The sequence below is a fragment of the Bolinopsis microptera genome, chromosome 5, assembly GCF_026151205.1.
Source record: "Bolinopsis microptera isolate Bmic1 chromosome 5, MBARI_Bmic_1.0, whole genome shotgun sequence".
In the NCBI taxonomy this organism is placed as follows: domain Eukaryota; kingdom Metazoa; phylum Ctenophora; class Tentaculata; order Lobata; family Bolinopsidae; genus Bolinopsis; species Bolinopsis microptera.
Window position 1 is genome coordinate 10,510,527 of NC_087076.1, and position 16,004 is coordinate 10,526,530.

At 38.7% G+C, this 16,004-nt stretch overlaps 1 long non-coding RNA gene across 1 annotated transcript; it reads right to left on the bottom strand.

Moving 5' to 3' along the window:
• Positions 1 to 5,960: 5,960 nt before the first annotated feature.
• LOC134815872 (uncharacterized) lies at positions 5,961 to 7,316 on the bottom strand. The gene is made up of 3 exons (XR_010160320.1): positions 7,120 to 7,316; positions 6,725 to 6,842; positions 5,961 to 6,023 (listed from the first exon to the last, which is right to left on the bottom strand). It is a non-coding gene; the product is annotated as an uncharacterized LOC134815872 (long non-coding RNA).
• Positions 7,317 to 16,004: the final 8,688 nt, after the last annotated feature.

The following is a 16,004-nucleotide window of genomic DNA, read 5'->3' on the forward strand; positions in this document are numbered from 1 at the left end:
CCTGATGCAATCTACCCCCAACAATTGACCCCCCATGTAATTACACTGGGGTCAATTCAGGGTTAGGGTAAGGGTTAGGGTCAGGGTTAGGGTCAGGGTTAGGGTCAGGGTTAGGGTCAGGGTTAGGGTCAGGGTTAGGGTCAGGGTTAGGGTCAGGGTTAGGGTCAGGGTCAGGGTTAGGGTTAGGGTTAGGGTCAGGGTCAGGGTCAGGGTTAGGGTCAGGGTTAGGGTTACTGGGTAACACGACTCCTGTCAGCGACATCTGTCCGACAGCGACATCTGTCCGACTCAGGGTACCAGAAAAAACGACATTTCTCCGAAATTGTGATCTGATTTCAATACAACACATTTCCAATTAGAGACGTGATCTGAACTGTTAATTTGAATACGTAACATTGCCAATTTGAGATATGATCTGAGCCATAGTGTACTACTAGTTTATTTTCGACCTAGGCAGGCAGGCATGAAGCAACTGCGTTGTGAATGGCGAGCTCGTGGGGGGGGGGGTCAATTTTCAAGTATTATATCACTTGCACCGTTTAGCTCCACGTGGTTTCTTAAGCTTAAATACTTAACTGTCCTGTCAAGATAAAGTAAATCACTATTACCTCTCATTCTTAATAAGTTAGTAAGCAAGCATCTGATCATTTTAAAACAGTCACCTCCCAATTTAGCAAGTTCTTACATCTATATTACAGTCTACACCCTTCAATAATGAGATAATATGTTTGGCCGGTAGAGGGTCCGCAGTAGTCCCATTACAGCATTACCTCATTACCTTAGCATTGCTGTACAGTGTACAACTACTATAAGAGTATAAGATATACATCCTTCACCAAAACTGGTTTGTCCGCTTTCTATTACTAATTTTCCGCTGAAAGTGCCACATCAGTGATCAATTAATATTGGTAAATAGCAATAATTTGAGTTATAGGTTGACCTCCCCCTTAGAGCATATGTGGGAGGTCAACCTATAAATTATAGTACGAGCTATTTCCAATTCGTGAATACGAATTTCGATTAAGGTCCAACTTATTAAGTGTCACTTTAACGTGTGACAAATTTCCGATCAAATATCTCATAATCTGAAAATAACTGCATATTTAGAACTATTATATTAATTGTAATTGAAGATTCTTTCAGAATCACTTCATTCACTAAATCTTACAATGTGAACAATGAACAGGTAGAGGCACTGCAACTGAAAAAGTGCTGTCCTCACTACTTAAGAACATAGCAATCTAATCTAAAAATGGCAACCTAAGAACTGAAGTTAAGCAAACAGTTATTTTCCAATAATCGGTTTTTGTACTTTTATACTCAAACTTATCATAGACCCCGTGTTGGTAACAGTGGATAATATGCAGTGGCGAAACGTACCTAAGAGGCCGCAGCTGCACCCCCCCCCATCCCCTTCCGCATAGCAGGGGTTGCCGGAGTGTCGGGCGGTCGTTTCGCCACTGACTAGTGACTGCATGTATAAAAGTATAAACTATAGAGCCATGTAGGCATGTAGCATTCTGTACTTCTGTAGCTTTGCACAAACCAAGTCTCAACTACTCCTACACCCTACCTAGTAATAAGGTTATACGATCATTACAGTATTCCACATTGTACACTCAAATTATCCAAAACCCCTGCCAATATAGGTTTAATCACGCCACAAGTTGATTCAAATTATCTCAACTTACGCAGGATTTGCGTTAAATCTGCAGCATTCGACTTTATATTTAACGGAAAACCTGCCAAAATAGAGCAAACCTGCCGAGAGTAGGTGAAAGGTGAGGCAGGTTTTGTGTTAATTTTGCAGGCTTTTCTATAAATCAACAACTCGATTAAATAATTACGTGAGATAAATCTCTGCACGAATACGATAAATAGGCAGGTTTTCGGTTAATTTTGCAGGAATCATTTTAAGACTTCAAATTGATTATCAGTCTTAATGTAAAACCTGCCAAATTAGGTGGCAGGTGGCAATGGCTGGAAGGGGCCTCATATTGATAAACTGGACAGCAAGTTCAGCGATTTTATCACCAAACAGCACCAGTTCGATGAAAACGTGATTGAATGGGACGATCAGCTGATTTCAATGATCGGAAAGTCGCAGGAAGACATTGACGCAAAATTCCAAATGGTACAGTGCCAAATACTTGAAACCACTGGAGATCTGCTTGCAATGCAGTACGTGGACAGATGGGTTAACACTCTGGACAATTTGTTCAAACCTCTTACTAAGGGTCGTCTGAGATCGCAATTAACACCTAAAATTGTCAAACCGGAAGACCTCAACCTGGTCTTAATAGAACACCCAATGCTCAAAGGATCAGTTTACTCCGAAAACGTGTACAACTTTTACAAAGTTGCTACTATTTCTGTCGTACAAGCACACTTCGATATTTATTCCAATACGTTAAATGTGCATCAAGTTATAGAATATCCAGCGCTCAAACCTCAACATCTATTCCCAATGTACATTACCCGTCAAGTTGGAATAATTAAAAATCATGTTTGCCTACTGTTCGAGATACCCAAATTGATATATTCTATAAACGACAAATTTTATGCCGTAGACGAAACAAATTGTGTTGTTTCAGACACAGTCACAACGTGTTTCGCGGAAATATTTGACAATAGCGAACAAACTAGCTGCTTGACAAACTTAACGAGTTGTAAGGTAGTAGAAACACAATGTTCCCCGAAGTACATATACGATGCTAGCGGCATATTAATAGGCACCGCGGTTCACGACATACAGGTCTTCGAAAAGAATGACAATAAGAAGGGAATGAAACTCCTAAAACCTAACAAGTATGGAACAAAATTCATACCATGGAGAGGAGTTTCTTATATACAAATGGAGGGACTACTCGTGGAGGAACCTAACTACATTTCGACAAACATCATATACAATGGCTCAAACGTGGCTCTTACTTCTTGGGACAAACGACTGAGCACCTCGGTCGAGAACATAACACGACTAAAAGAATCCCTCGAACAGCTCGTAGTACCGGAAGCTCAGAAGAAAACTATCTCTTGGGTACACGGCATCCTGTTAACAGTAACAGTAGGAGTCATACTGTGTGCAAGTGTCGCTTGTCTCTACTGTATCATAACTCACCAATTGAAAGATCAGTATCTGCGGGCACCAAATAATGAACAGGAACAACCCAACAGTCTCCAGACCCAGGGTGGTCAACCGAATGAAGATATTGTCATTCAATAACTGCACGCGATGACTGCTATCACACTGAAACAAGGCTGCCGACAAGCAGAAGTTTCTGTGAAGCATGCTTACATGCAGAGGAGACGCTTACCGTCTTGTCCATCGCTATTTCACTCTTAGATCTGCTGTTCCACTTTCAAGTTCGTATCACTATCTATTTTCTATATCTACCACAATGAGTTCCGCATCCAAACAGCCTCTGGAACAGGTAGTATCTGTCACTGTTGACAACGACTCCGATAATAACCTAAGAAGATCGCCCCCTTCTTCCTCCTCCTCCTCCTCCTGCTCCTCCTCCTCCTCCTCAGACGATTGTGCCGTACTTAGAGAAAAAAAGAGGAAACTAGAGAAAAAACTAAGAAAAAAAGAAAAAACACCAAAGGCAGATAAAAAGCACCACAAGAAATCACGTAGAAGCATCACCATGGCAGCGGCCAATAGTCAAATGGCCGAGAGACTATCGAAACTGGAAAGACGAGTCGAGAAAATGGCCAACCATTTGAAGGCGAACTTTTGCAGCTTCTGCAAAAAACACGGTCACACTGCAGAAGATTGTAGAAGGAGAAGGGCCGTACAACCTAGAACAACGATGAACTTCTAGGAACCGGAAGGAGCGAAGACGAGGGATATCATATGGACATTTCTCTCGAACATTTTTTAATTTTAATTTATATTATAGTTGCATTGTATAGTTGTATTTCTATTGATTGATTGTATTTGTCGTTATATGTTAGTGTTCATCGTGCATATAATGGCCCTAGCCACCCCTGGTCCGCCAGAGGCAGTGTTTAAAAAAGGGGGGGCCTATGTTCCATGGATACTAAAATGTAAATTATTTTATTATAAAGTAGTTGAATTGTATTATATGTTTGTGTATTTTTTAATTTGTATGTCTGTACATAGCTCCCGGCTGCGCTCCCGACTGGGGGGCCAGTCTTAAAAAAAAAGGGGGGAGTATATGTTGTATGTAAGATATTTGTAGTATAGTTTGTAGTGTATTCTATTATAGTTTAGACGATATTTTATAAACAGACTCTTTAGGTCGGCAGTTACTTCACAAGCAGTTCTGCCGATCAGACCACGCGTTTAAACCACGTGGTTAGTAGTAATTGTTGTTTTGTATATACGTAGCGGTTGCGTTAGTGATTTTGTGATTATTAAAACAAGTTGTAATATCGAAGACTTCAGTTCTACTTTAGCTCTACTTAAATCGTTTCACTTTGTCAAAACCCAAAGTAACTCATTGTGTGTTCACTATACTCATAAAGTGAACACAACACATATAACATGATATAAAAATCTAACATCTAATGTTTTTTGTGATAATATGCAAATATAATAGTATACTAGAGATTCCGAGATTCGCGAATCTCGGAATTTTGTCGTTTTCTTTATTGAAAAGATAAATTCGGATGGCGCAGTTTATATCTCCGACAAAAGCAAATTTGTAAGCACTCACGCGCATTATATCCAAATGTGAATTTAAATTTTCGCGTTGGATCGTTGCGCATTAGATGGTTGCTATGGTCTGCAGCATTACAGTTTATTTCTTCAATTGAGGTTTACTATAAGACTGAAGTGCACAATTGTATGGAAAAGTAAATTTATTCTCAATAATACGGGAGTGGGGAGGAGTTCTAACAAAATTGTATTAATATCGAGCCCCCATAGGTATACCGGTACCGGTACACCATAGGTATACCGGTTTATTCTCTACTAAATATCGCTCCAGTATAATATCGGCTCCCATGCTATTAATGTGCCGAGTTCGAATTCGGTTTCTGGTACTTATCTAAATAATATTTTGCTTCCAAACTGGTATGTTAGAAAGCAAAAGAGGCTGTTTAATGTAACTTCAGGAAGGCGCGACTGTGAAAATAGTTAAGAAAACTACGCGCATTAATGCTAAAATGTGATGCTTTTGGCGGAGATATAAACAGCGCCAATTCGGATAGCGCATTAACGGGTGATACTCGTAAAATATCTGTTCCATATATTGTACGGGCGAAATAGTTGGTCGCGCGCAGTACGCCGCGCTTTTGGTGTTGACCATTGGTGGCAGGTACTTTTTGTCCTATTACGTCACGGCGCAGTACTGCAAATACATTACACACTGATATTAGGCTTCTCTCAGATCACAGTTTATGTTAGAAATCAAACCTAATTAGATCATCGATCAGTTAGTGATATCAACAAAGAAAACAAAATATTGAAACAACGGATTATAATATATAATGGTTATCTTTCTAAATCCAGTGCTGTGAGTACACAGTGTATCATTATGAACTGGAAATATCATCTTAATTTCTTTGATAGGAGCAACATCTATGAATTGTTTCCTTATTATTATTAAGACTCAATCTTCAAGTTCAAGCCTTCGGCATCATTGTAGAGGATTTGTAGAAGAATATTTCGGCAGTAACTGAAAGTAATTCATTTTAATTGATCAAAGATGTTGAAACTCGGTTTATCAATATCAGATGGTTTGGGACATGATGCATTACTGATTTTACTACCAAAACTTTACCGACAATTATGACTGTTTACAATATTGAATATTAAGCCTACTGCAGTGTGACTAAATTGTATTTGTAAGCCATATATTCCAAAAATTCTAATATGTTCTCACCTATATATTAGTGTATGTTTTACAGTTTAAGGAGAAGGAGACCATTAACATAGAGTATAAATTATTCCCAGCGCAGCAGTACATTATCTTCCAGAAATAGCCGTTTTCATGTCAGAGAGGTCCTTCGGCGCACTATCAGTATCACACAATGGCAGGTCAGTCCATCAGTAACTGAAAATATAACAAATTACGTCAGTCTAGTGTTGCTATTAGGAGCAAATGTTTAGATACAAACTGGTGTTATTGGGAAGGTTGGTATTCGTTCGTATTTCTGTCGATAAATGGTTACATTTTCATGTACCATTTCTCGACAAAAATGGGCAATTAGTGCGTGTACATGGTTAATGTTGAATTTTAAGTGGAATGATACGCCTATGTGCAGTGTTCACCCTACAGCGTGTAAAGGGATGTGTGTAAAGTATGATTATTTATAGATTACTGTAATAAAGTAATGACAAAGTAAGCGATCGTGTACATCTCGTTACAACATTTCGGTCATGAAGATGAAATATTACAACAATATATTATTTTATTTGCCCACTTCTCTTGGAGAGAATTCAGGTAAGGTACGTGTGCTAATTGTACATAATTTTGATAGGAGCTTTAACGAAAATATAATACCAAATTGGTCGCCAAATTGAATATGGGATACCCAGGAGGATTATTGGGACAAAAGTGGAACATTTGTTACATCGGTTCTAGACATGAAGTGATTCCCAAACTTGGTTTAAGTATTCCTTTAAGTCATTATATGTGGTTGCGGCGGTATAGTTCAAAATCTGCAACAATATGGTCAAGATTGCTTGACTGATTTTGTAAGCTAAAAGATTGTCATTTGCATCGATAATTTTATCAAATCATTATAATTTTACCGGATCTGACGAGAATTCTGTTTAGTTTGAACAGGATATTTGACCACTGCTTCCCTTGCAAACCACATCTTTGTTTTGGGTACTGCTCTTGAGTTTTGGTTCTGTTGAAAATCTTATCCTGCAAGTAGTTGACTTATAAGTCTACAAATTTGCACAGAAATAAAATAACTTATTTCACAACCAAGTTGCATTCAAGTTAACAATAAATGACATTAGAAAATGATTTCACGATTTAATTTCATTAGAAACTGAGTCTATTAAAAAAATTCGAAAATTTCATCGAAACATATAATAGTAAACGACTAAATTAGCACTGTCTTACTTAGAGGGGTATGCGGAAATTATGATAAATTTACTTTGTGAGAAGCTGAGATAACAAGATCAGAGTAGGTCACCTTCGGGTTTTATCTTTCGTGATCGTGATCCAGTTCCAGGGGAAGTGTTGTCCGTAAACGAGCTTCAGCGAAAAAGCAAAGGGGAGAATAACAGTATAACTCCTCTATCATATTCTAGTAAAATGTAGCAGTGCTAATTTGTTCGTCGTCTTCTGCAGGATGGTACTCTAGCGCTTTTCTAAAATCTGTCCGACACTGCCCAAACACCTGGATAAATATATTGAATTAGTGAGATGTATCAATTTAATTACGTTTGAATAATTTAACGTTAAGTTTACAATGACACAAATGTATAACCTACCAACAGAGAAGAAGACAGTTTTGAAGAACCTTGATTGATGAGATAATTAAAGTTAAGAAAGAGTGGTATTATGGCACGGGCTTTTAATTCACCTGTTGGATTTTTCCCTCCTCTATCATATTCTAGTCAAATGTAGCAGTGCTTATTATTAATAAATATGTTCACCATCTTCTGCAGGATGGTACCCTAGCGATTTTCTAAAATCTGTCCGACTCTGCCCGAACACCTGGATAAATATATTGAATTAGTGAGATGTATCAATTTAATTACGTTTAAATAATTTAACTTTTAGTTTACAATGACACAAATGTTTAACCTACCAACGTCCAACAGAGAAGAAGACAGTTTTTACCTGTTGTAATATAAATTAAAAACTTATCAGTAGAAAATGATATTTAAAAATCACTTGCTTACATTCTCCATTCTCCATAACGAAAACTTAACTCTGCTTGTTCTCGTTAAAAGTTAACAGTACTTCATCTTGCACTAGATCAGTCCTGGCTAACGAAATTTTGAAGAGTATTAGTTCATGATAATCTCACTGAGTTAAATATTTACCGTATTTATACCGTTAAAAGCACACATTTTAAGGTTACTAAGCAACGACAAAAAACCAGTAAAGAGGACTTATTTACACGGATACTAAATACTCAAGTACTAATTAACAGCAAATTTGTTTAAATATATATTTTATTTTAAAAGGAGGTTATCATACATTTAAAGAGTGTACACCGTCAGATCATTTTCCGATTGTATGTAGGAGTTTTACTCCTGTACTGCAGTGTACAAAGACGATGAAATCAAGGGTTCTGTAATCTATTGTCTATAAGTCTGATTTAAACTAATTAACAAAGATATTTAAAGATGAAACTGTCCGGGGACCTGGAGACGATCAAATTAGTTCCAAAATGGCGTGTTCAGTCAGCTAGCAAAAAACATTATTACCACTAGACTACAACTATGTCACGTCATTAATAGCCAATGATAATTGCACTTTCTACGGATTCGATTATACAATTATAGCGATACTGGGTTAGAAAGACGCATGATATCTCTTGAATTATCACCATGGTAACTGGGAGGTGTTCAGACTCAAAAGATTTACTTTACAAACTGAGGTCTATGTTTTAATATCCATGTTCAACGGATAATTGAAGCTTAAATAGTAGGTATGATAAAATGTAATATTTACACAAATGGGTTCTTGTTATTATAAGCAAATCATTCAGTACACATTGAGTGCAAACGGATGTATGGGAATTGGGAGTTGGGACACACCTTAGAAACACTTAATAGCTAATCGTAGTAGCCTTACATTTAATAACCGATATATAACTGGTGTCCCTCACGTTATTATATCAGGTCTGTTACTATGGAAACGTCCGAGGGGCCAGTTAAAGAATTCAACTTGGAAGTTTAGTCACAGTTCAATAAAAATTACTGCCACTAAAAGTAAAAGCCAATGATTAGTGTACTCTACGCATTCAATTATAACAATTTACTTGGTTACCAAATCGCGTGATATCTCTGGAATTATCACCATGGTAACTAGGAGGTGTTCAAACTCAAAAGATTTACTTTACAAACTCAAAAGATTTACTTTACAAACTGAGGTCTATGTTTTAATACACAAATGTGTTCTTGTTATTATAAGCAAATCGTTCAGTACACACTGAGTGTAAACGGATGTATGGGAATTGGGAGTTGGGACACACCTTAGAAACACTTAATAGCTAATCGTAGTAGCCTTACATTTAATAACCGATATATAACATTATAACTGGTGTCCCTCACGTTATTATATCAGGTCTGTTAGTTAAAGAATTCAACTTGGAAGTTTAGTCACAGTTCAATAAAAATTACTGCCACTAAAAGTAAAAGCCAATGATTAGTGTACTCTACGCATTCAATTATAACAATTTACTTGGTTACCAAATCGCGTGATATCTCTGGAATTATCACCATGGTAACTAGGAGGTGTTCAAACTCAAAAGATTTACTTTACAAACTCAAAAGATTTACTTTACAGACTGAGGTCTATGTTTTAATACACAAATGGGTTCTTGTTATTATAAGCAAATCGTTCAGTACACACTGAGTCTAAACGGATGTATGGGAATTGGGAATTGGGACACACCTTAGAAACACTTAATAGCTAATTGTAGTAGCCTTACATTTAATAACCGATATATAACTGGTGTCCCTCACGTTATTATATCAGGTCTATTACTATGGAAAAGTCCGAGGGGCCAGTTAAAGAATTCAACTTGGAAGTTTAGTCAAAGTTCAATAAAAATTACTGCCACTAAAAGTAAAAGCCAATGATTAGTGTACTCTACGCATTCAATTATAACAATTTACTTGGTTACCAAATCGCGTGATATCTCTGGAATTATCACCATGGTAACTAGGAGGTGTTCAAACTCAAAAGATTTACTTTACAAACTCAAAAGATTTACTTTACAAACTGAGGTCTATGTTTTAATACACAAATGTGTTCTTGTTATTATAAGCAAATCGTTCAGTACACACTGAGTGTAAACGGATGTATGGGAATTGGGAGTTGGGACACACCTTAGAAACACTTAATAGCTAATCGTAGTAGCCTTACATTTAATAACCGATATATAACATTATAACTGGTGTCCCTCACGTTATTATATCAGGTCTGTTAGTTAAAGAATTCAACTTGGAAGTTTAGTCACAGTTCAATAAAAATTACTGCCACTAAAAGTAAAAGCCAATGATTAGTGTACTCTACGCATTCAATTATAACAATTTACTTGGTTACCAAATCACGTGATATCTCTGGAATTATCACCATGGTAACTAGGAGGTGTTCAAACTCAAAAGATTTACTTTACAAACTCAAAAGATTTACTTTACAGACTGAGGTCTATGTTTTAATACACAAATGGGTTCTTGTTATTATAAGCAAATCGTTCAGTACACACTGAGTCTAAACGGATGTATGGGAATTGGGAATTGGGACACACCTTAGAAAACACTTAATAGCTAATTGTAGTAGCCTTACATTTAATAACCGATATATAACTGGTGTCCCTCACGTTATTATATCAGGTCTATTACTATGGAAAAGTCCGAGGGGCCAGTTAAAGAATTCAACTTGGAAGTTTAGTCAAAGTTCAATAAAAATACTGCCACTAAAAGTAAAAGCCAATGATTAGTGTACTCTACGCATTCAATTATAACAATTTACTTGGTTACCAAATCGCGTGATATCTCTGGAATTATCACCATGGTAACTAGGAGGTGTTCAAACTCAAAAGATTTACTTTACAAACTCAAAAGATTTACTTTACAAACTGAGGTCTATGTTTTAATACACAAATGTGTTCTTGTTATTATAAGCAAATCGTTCGGTACACACTGAGTCTAAACGGATGTATGGGAATTGGGAATTGGGACACACCTTAGAAACACTTAATAGCTAATTGTAGTAGCCTTACATTTAATAACCGATATATAACTGGTGTCCCTCACGTTATTATATCAGGTCTGTTACTATGGAAAAGTCCGAGGGGCCAGTTAAAGAATTCAACTTGGAAGTTTAGTCACAGTTCAATAAAAATTACTGCCACTAAAAGTAAAAGCCAATGATTAGTGTACTCTACGCATTCAATTATAACAATTTACTTGGTTACCAAATCGCGTGATATCTCTGGAATTATCACCATGGTAACTAGGAGGTGTTCATACTCAAAAGATTTACTTTACAAACTCAAAAGATTTACTTTACAGACTGAGGTCTATGTTTTAATACACAAATGTGTTCTTGTTATTATAAGCAAATCGTTCAGTACACACTGAGTGTAAACGGATGTATGGGAATTGGGACACACCTTAGAAACACTTAATAGCTAATCGTAGTAGCCTTACATTTAATAACCGATATATAACATTATAACTGGTGTCCCTCACGTTATTATATCAGGTCTGTTAGTTAAAGAATTCAACTTGGAAGTTTAGTCACAGTTCAATAAAAATTACTGCCACTAAAAGTAAAAGCCAATGATTAGTGTACTCTACGCATTCAATTATAACAATTTACTTGGTTACCAAATCGCGTGATATCTCTGGAATTATCACCATGGTAACTAGGAGGTGTTCAAACTCAAAAGATTTACTTTACAAACTCAAAAGATTTACTTTACAAACTAAGGTCTATGTTTTAATACACAAATGGGTTCTTGTTATTATAAGCAAATCGTTCAGTAGGTACACACTGAGTGTAAACGGATGTATGGGAATTGGGAATTGGGACACACCTTAGAAACACTTAATAGCTAATCGTAGTAGCCTTACATTTAATAACCCATATATAACTGGTGCCCCTCACGTTATTATATCAGGTCTGTTACTATGGAAACGTCCGAGGGGCCAGTTAAAGAATTCAACTTGGAAGTTTAGTCACAGTTCAATAAAAATTACTGCCACTAAAAGTAAAAGCCAATGATTAGTGTACTCTACGCATTCAATTATAACAATTTACTTTGTTACCAAATCGCGTGATATCTCTGGAATTATCACCATGGTAACTAGGAGGTGTTCATACTCAAAAGATTTACTTTACAAACTCAAAAGACTTACTTTACAGACTGAGGTCTATGTTTTAATACACAAATGGGTTCTTGTTATTATAAGCAAATCGTTCAGTAGGTACACACTGAGTGTAAACGGATGTATGGGAATTGGGAATTGGGACACACCTTAGAAACACTTAATAGCTAATCGTAGTAGCCTTACATTTAATAACCGATATATAACTGGTGCCCCTCACGTTATTATATCAGGTCTGTTACTATGGAAACGTCCGAGGGGCTAGTTAAAGAATTCAACTTGGAAGTTTAGTCACAGTTCAATAAAAATTACTGCCACTAAAAGTAAAAGCCAATTTTTAGTGTACTCTACGCATTCAATTATAACAATTTACTTGGTTAGCAAATCGCGTGATATCTCTGGAATTATCACCATGGTTACTAGGAGGTGTTCAAACTCAAAAGATTTACTTACAAACTTAAAAGATTTACTTTACAAACTGAGGTCTATGTTTTAATACACAAATGGGTTCTTGTTATTATACGCAAATCGTTCAGTACACACTGAGTGTAAACGGATGTATGGGAATTGGGACACACCTTAGAAACAATTAATAACTTAACACATCAGCCTTATATTTAATAACCGATATATAACTGGTGTCCCTCACGTTGTATCAGGTCTGTTACTGTGAAATAACGTCCGAGGGGCAAGTTAAAGAATTCAACTTGGAAGTTTAGTCACAGTTCATTATTCGGTAAAATAGTTCTCGAAATTCTAGTCTTGAACATATAGTTCAAGGGATATAGTGGCACTATCCGTCGCGGAGTCGAGTCCGCGGCGGAGCCGCCGGACTCCGAGCGGACTCCGGCGGTGCTCCGCCAAAATGTATTTACAGTGGACTCGAGTACATTTTGGCGGACTCCGAGCGGAGCCGAGCGGACTCCGAGCGGACTTTAAAGTCCGCCGCGGACTCCGAGCGGCTCCGCGGCGGCTCGGCGGAGTGTCCGCCGCGGACTAAGCCACTAGGCGGACTCCGGTCCGCCGCGGACTCCGGCGGAGTGCTTGGCGGACTCCGCCGGACCTCTCCGCCAGACTTGAATCCGGCGGAGTCCAGCGGAGCTTGGCGGAGTCCGCCAGCTCGGCGGACTCCGCTCGGAGTCCGCCGGACTCCAACAGAGTCCACTGACTTCCGACCTCCGTCTTCCGACCCTCGGCTAAATTTGTCACGTGACATACAACATAGCATTTTGCAATATTGTGGTCAGATGAAAAGTTCGCTAGTGATAAACCTTAACCATTACCCTCACAATGTCAATAGTGTACAACTCTAGTCCTAACTTTGACCCTATAATGTATAAACGTTGACCCTATCCCTCCACCAAACCGTCCGCAGCGAAATATCAATGTCATTGACTGGTCACGTGACCAAAACAATTTTTGTCATATTATCTCATATGGGGAAGCGTTTTTAGCAAGCAAAAATACGTCGACCATCACAGGACGACGCCAGCCAGCACTCTCTACGCTCTTCGAGCTCCGATCGTCCTGTGACGAAGTAAGGACGAAGCCTGAGTCCTCAGGTAACATCGACCACCGATTGAAAATTCAAAGATTTTTTGACATAAAGGTCAAATGTAAAACTAAAATCTTGATGTTGATTGATTGACGACGTCAATTTTTGAGCACAGCGCGAGCGCATGCGGAAAAGGACCGCGAAGCTAGTCAAGATGTTGATAAATATTTGGCTTGTGGCGCGATGTGTTGCTCTAACTATAGCCCTCTCGCTTGCAGTAGCGCGCGACTGCCGGAGGCGGAAATGACCTGGTTAGCTAGGTAAACGCGATGTGCCTTGTAGGATGAAATCCTACTAGCTGACGCCATTCGCAGCTGTGCTGCTCGCTGTACGTCAGCGATCGAAATTTATACGCGTATCCCCCGTTAAGATGTGCCACTCGACGCGCCACACAATTTTTCTCGTTGCTCGTCGCACGTCGACGAACAACGAAGCTCGTTGCGACGCGCCGCGCAATGAGCTGCCAGGCTAGGACATCGTCCTGGTCCAACAAAGTTTGGCGAGCGATTTTCTCCAAAAATTTAATGAGGGCGCCGACTTCCACTCTGGCTAGGTTTCTTTTTACCTAGCGCGCGTTCCTTAATGGGATGAGGTAAAATTAGGTAAAAAGAATCCACTGACTTGGCCAGAGTGCTTTCATAAAACTCTATTACTAGCTTAGCGTTGTAGGATTATATACTTTAATTTCGGATCGAGTGAAGCGAGTGATACACATTACTTTGATTTAACTCATGCTGATCACAATACAGTACAGGGAAGTGGGTAACACGGCTTGCAGTCGCAGCTGCGGCTCCTCGCTGGCGGTAATATTTCAATGAACAAGAATTAAGAAAAAGAGAATTTAAGAAAAAGAGAATTTTATTTGCCACAGAATAATCAATACATATAATATACTGCAAAAAAAATTGCAAAAAAAATTGGTAAGCTTACTCATAAACTTACAAGGGAAGTGTCCGAAAAATTTAAAGCATATCCAACCATCAGACATTATGTTACAGCTAAAAGCAGCGTATTTTGCCCCATTTTTATTACTATATCAACTCCGATATCCACCAAATTTTTCGGACAGTTGTGAAAGCCCAATTGGAAGGTCGTCGCCAATTTCCAGAATGATCTCATTTAAGGAACTGAAGATAAATCCGAATAATACGACAAAAATGGTCAAATTTGGACGAATTTGGTCAAATTACGCGACTTTTACAGCTACTTTTGCTCCAAAAGCCGCGCACCATCAAATATGGCACCTAGGCGAAACTCACTGATCTTTCCAAAAAGGTATAACAAATTTGGTATTGTGAAAATTCTCACAGTCTCTAGAAAACAGTGGTACAAAAATTTTTTAAATCCAAGCAACTTCATTTTTTATCGTGCACCCCCTATAAGAAGAAACCTAACAAAAGTGGAAGTCGGCGCCCTCATTAAATTTTTGGAGAAAATCGCTCGCGCTCACCAAAATTTGTTGGACCAGGACGATGTCCTAGCCTGGCAGCTCATTGCGCGTCGCAACGAGCTTCGTTGTTCGTCGACGTGCGACGAGCTACGAGAAAAATTGCGTGGCGCGTCGGGTGGCACATCTTAACGGGTGATACGCGTATAAATTTCGATCGCTGACGTACAGCGAACATCACAGCTGCGAGTGGCGTCAGCTAGTAGGATTTCATCCTACAATGCAAGGCACATCGCGTTCATTTAGCTAACCAGGTGCTTTCGCGCCGCTTCGGGCGCGCTTGTTCCACAAGTCATTTCCGGCGGTCGCGCGCTACTGCAAGCGAGAGGGCTATAGTTAGACCAACACATCGCGCCACAAGCCAAATATTTATCAACATCTTGACTAGCTACGCGGTCCTTTTCCGCATGCGCTCGCGCCTGTGCTCAAAAATTGACGTCGTCAATCAATCAGCATCAAGATTTTAGTTTTACATTTGACCTTTATGTCAAAAAATCTTTGAATTTTCAATCGGTGGTCGATGTTACCTGAGGACCTCAGGCTTCGTCCTTACTTCGTCACAGGACGATCGGAGCTCGAAGAGCGTAGAGAGTGCTGGCTGGCGTCGTCCTGTGATGGTCGACGTATTTTTGCTTGCTGGGATCCGGCCGAATGACGCCACATGCAACGTGTAGGGTAAAACTAAAAACGCTTCCCCATATGAGATAATATGACAAAAATTGTTTTGGTCACGTGACCAGTCAATGACATTGATATTTCGCTGCGGACGGTTTGGTGGAGGGTTAGGGTCAACGTTTATACATTATAAGGTCAAAGTTAGGACTAGAGTTGTACACTATTGACATTGTGAGGGTAATGGTTAAGGTTTATCGCTAGCGACCTTTTCATCTGACCACAATATTGCAAAATGCTATGTTGTATGTCACGTGACAAATTTAGCCGAGGGTCGGAAGACGGAGGTCGGAAGCCAGTGGACTCTGTTGGAGTCCGGCGGACTCCGA